General features: G+C 44.5%; 1 pseudogene; it reads left to right on the top strand.

Annotated features, from left to right (window-relative positions):
- Positions 1 to 1,780: 1,780 nt before the first annotated feature.
- LOC121929162 lies at positions 1,781 to 2,952 on the top strand (annotated as a pseudogene).
- Positions 2,953 to 4,487: the final 1,535 nt, after the last annotated feature.

Consider the following 4,487-nt stretch of genomic DNA (forward strand, 5'->3'; position numbering starts at 1 on the left):
GGCCCTAGGAAGCACGGCCGGACGTCCCTCCCCTTCCAGGCCTCGCAACAAATTAGAGAGGCTTCTGGCTGGAGGAAGGGGCGGGACTTCTGGCTGCAAAGGCCAGTGGGGCCTGTAGTTGCAGGACGCACTGCCCCTTCCTGACCTTGCAACCAATCAGAGTGGGTTCCTACTGGTGACTACAAGCCAAACTTCTTATTGCTTCCCGCTTCACCAACTAGTCTCAGCACATTTTGAGCTTTAGCTTTCTTTGCACTATTCCTGCAAGCTTGGGCTACACATTTGTATTTTTCCTAGTTGAAGAATTCAAAGATATAGCCATGTTAGTCTATAGGATCAGTAAGTAGAGATATCTTGTAACACCTTTGAGACTAACTGAAAGAAAGAAGTTGGCAGCATGAACTTTCGTAGACTTAAGTCTACTTCCTTGGATACTTTCTCCACCAAATGCATCTGAGGAAATAGACTTGAGTCTATGAAAGCTCATGCTGCCAACTTCTTTCTGTCAGTTAGTCTCAAAGGTGCTACAAGATCTCTCTGCTTCTTAGTTGTGTCATCTTTCCTTCCATTTTTATATGTGTTCTCTTTTTTCCCCCTTTTCACTTCCTCCTCAAGTTTTATGTGCATCTACATTGACCTTTTCAGATGTTTTCCATTTTTCTTCTTCCATGGAATTGTTTGTGATGGTCCTTTTAGCAGTTCCTTTTTCATGAAATCCCAACCATACTGGGTATCCCCCCCCCTTAACTCTAACGATGGGATTCTGCTCAGTATTTCCCTGAGTTTGTATCTGACTGGTACTCTTCTTTGGCCTGTCCCTTAATCAGAGATGAGCATTATATGGTCACTCCCCCACTTTATGTGTCAAATCTAATGTATAATTTGTGTGTACACACACACACACACACACACAGAGAGAGAGAGAGAGAGAGAGAGAGAGACTTAAACTTCAATTGTGTTCACAAAATTTAATTATACTTGTCCTCACAGAACCCAGAAAGCGATAAAGCAACATTTTGTGAATGAAAGAGTTGCACATGGCAATGTGAAATTGTGGATCACTCATTTGCAGCTGCTTCGTCTTTTTTCCCAGAGGTCCAAAACAGACACTGGAGGAGATGCAGTTCATTGAATAGACCTCAGATCAGATTAACATGCACCTTGTCTTTCAACTCTGGCTGGCATAGACAGTCTCTTGAGGAGAACTAGGGCTTGCTGTTTGAGATATGATAATTCAATTTACAGTGTATGAATTAATGAGCTTACTCAGGGAATAAGGTAGGCCCACCTAATAGGGAAATAAACCTGCATGTGATGGTTTTGCTTTTCCTTGCAAATTGACATTTTTCTTTTTTTTTAAAAAAAAAAAATCAAATTCTTTTTATCTTGTTTCTGAAGAATAGTGCAAACTCTCATAAATTCCTATCAAAATGAACTAGTTGGAGATCCGAATCAGCTACACAGATGTTCTCAGGATAGAGAGGAACACAGTTCACATACAAGGAGCTATTAAAAATGTGGACTCTTTGAGTAAAAAAGAAGTGACAACCCTGATTCAGCCAATCTTAGGGTTGCCATAATCTGGAAATAACTTGTAGGCACAGAACAGCAATGTATATATAATGATTCTCCTTCTTTTGCATTCAACCTGCCTCGTTATCTGTAGCAACAAGGATTAGCCAAGCTCTTCTTATCTCACTTGCAGGTGAGGCCATCAAGGTTCCTGGCTTGCCTTGATTGCTTCTTAGGGCCTTCTGGCTTCAGTTCCAATGGATATCAAATGTTCCAGAACCTAGCTGTTGCCCCCAATCCTGATGAGTTGGTGTACTCCCATGCTTCCTGAAATTTCTTGCATTTGTTCACAAGCACAGTGATGTATGTGCCCACCAGCCTGGGGCTCTTACCTGCAGTGTTGTGAATCCTCCCGCCAGAGCCAACCTCTGAGTGGCCATCTTGTATGAGCACAGATGGCTGGTGTTGAGGCCTCCCATTCCATTGCTAGTAGTCCTCATCCACCAATGGATTCCCCTGTTCCCATAGCGCCCACCCCCCACCCCCGGCAGTAATAGTGCCAAACAAGATGGAGGTTGCCAGAGCCAGTGAATGGGACCAGTATGGCAAACTCTGGTGCATTCAGTGAATGGATCCTACTCCAGCCCTTATATTGGTGCTTATGTCAGCCCTGTGAAGATGCCACCATCCTAAGATACTCTAGTGTATTTTGAAAGGCTACATTTTGCATAGCCTCCAGACACAACAGCGAGCCTTGCCAAGCTGGAGATCCACTCCATTACCTGGAGATGGCAAAGAATGTGTTAACTGTCCTTCCCACTCTGAAGGAAAGATAGAACAGGGCACTGTGCAATGCCTATAGTCTCTGTTACAAAATGAATGCCATTAACCAGTTACTCATCGAGCCACAGAAAAGACTGCAAGTTCATGAGGAATTTCTAGGTTTTGCTGCACTAACTGTTATACAACCAAGACTCCACTCTGGAGACAGAATGTAGAAGAGGAAGCAGTCTGTAATGTGTGTAGATTACATATGAAGCTGCATGGGGAACTAAAGCCTCTGCAAATAAAGAAGGATAGTATCCAAAAAGGAAAATGAAAACTAAAAAAGACAAATTGTCAACAGGTTCAACATCTTCAACTACCAATTCCCCTTCCTTCATTATCAATTCTGAAAGCACTGACACTTTAAAAACTGTGAAAACTGTAAAACTGAACCTGCTATAACATCACACAATCCAAGACAATCTGCAATGTCAATGTGCCAGGGTCTAAGTGAGCCTAAAGTTGCATTGGCTGACAACCACATTCAGTCCAAGTTTGAACTGGAAGAATGCACATTTTCTTCAGGCATTAAGTCCCAGCAGTCTTATTGTTCTCCTTTGTCAAGATGTGTGGTGTGCATTGGCACAAGCCCAGGAAACTAGTCTTCCATTTTAAAAGAAAACATATTACAGAACAATCCTTGTTTCTCATGACATCAATGGACAGCAGGCCAACAGACCTTCCTGTCCAAGTGCTTTTATCTCAAGTTTCCTGTGAGCAACATAGTTCTATGTTCCTAAGGACCAATTTATTTTTCCATAGAAGACACTACATTTTCTATTGAGGACACTTCACCAATTGTATATGGTCAATTGCCTTCTTTTTGATGCATCCGACTCTTCCGATACTTTGGTTCTCTGAAAGCTTTTACTTTTACCCACACTAATAAAGAGCAAGAGAAACTAGGACCTGTGTTCTCTGTAGGCAATCTCTGTCTTTCCTGTGACCCTTTCTAACAAAAGAAACCCAGAATCTATGTTTTGTTCAGAATAATTTCTATCCCATTCTCATTTTTGGACTCTTCTGTGTGCATTCCCCCAATAAAGATTATAACAGAAAATGCGTGTGTGTGTGTGTGTGTGAGAGAGAGAGAAATAGAGAAAGAGAGACGGGGGAGAGGGAGAGAAAGAGAGAGAGAACAGCATGAAATAGGGAAAATTTAAACCAATTCATTCAAAAATTTGGAAGGATCCAATTAGAAACTGTATGCACTCTGTCAAGGGTTGGAAGGGAGGGGGGGGATTATATTGCTCTAAAAGTGTACCCTGCTAGTGAAAGTGAAGAGATGATACAATAATTCCTGTGCTGTATACCAGTGCATCCAACACCTTCTGGTGGTAAGGACACTAAGGCGGGTTACAAACCGCCATTAAAGTACGGACTCAGTCCGTACTAGGGTTAGGAAGGTGCGGTGCTTCCGCACCCCCCTAACCCTAGTATGGACTGAGTCCATACAAAATGGCGGCTCCCCTTCCACAAGGGGGCCGCTATGACAACGTCACGACCGCGCCGCCTCTACACGGGGCGGCGCGGACGTGACGTTGTCACGTCCGCGCCAGGGCGCCTAGGGCGCCCTTTTCGCAGACCAGGAAGGAGCTCCATTTCGGAACTCCTTCCTGGTTTGCGGCGGCACTTTGCTTCACTGGGCACAGCCTTCAGACGGCTGCGCCCAGCGAAGCAATGGAGGAAGGGGCCAAGCAGCCCCTTTCTCCTTCTCCCCGTCACCATGGGGTGTCCTTGGGGCTTGAAGCCCCAGGGACACCCCTTTTCAGGCTGCGAGAAAGCGGCATTTTGCTGCTTCCCTGCAGCCTGAAAAGCGGTGGATTGGGGCCTCAGCGGCTGCTGTTCTAGCACATGAGGCCCCGATACACCAGGGAAAGTGGCGGGTGCAGCCCACCCCAAATGGGCGGTCTATAACCCGCCAAAGATTAATAACCCCGCCCCCATCCCTGACTGTAAAATGGCAGTGGTGAATCTGAGGGTTGGCTTGATCTAGTATTTTTCCCCCTCTAAAAGGAAATTTGCAAATTCCTTTTTCCTCCAACAAGAAAATTACAAAAGAATGTGGATCACAGAGAAATGGCCGAATATTCAATAGAACTTGAAGAAACTCTAAGAGTCATCTAGTTCTATCCAATGCCAGCACAGGA

Source organism: Sceloporus undulatus, chromosome 4 (genome assembly GCF_019175285.1).
Source record: "Sceloporus undulatus isolate JIND9_A2432 ecotype Alabama chromosome 4, SceUnd_v1.1, whole genome shotgun sequence".
NCBI lineage: Eukaryota > Metazoa > Chordata > Lepidosauria > Squamata > Phrynosomatidae > Sceloporus > Sceloporus undulatus.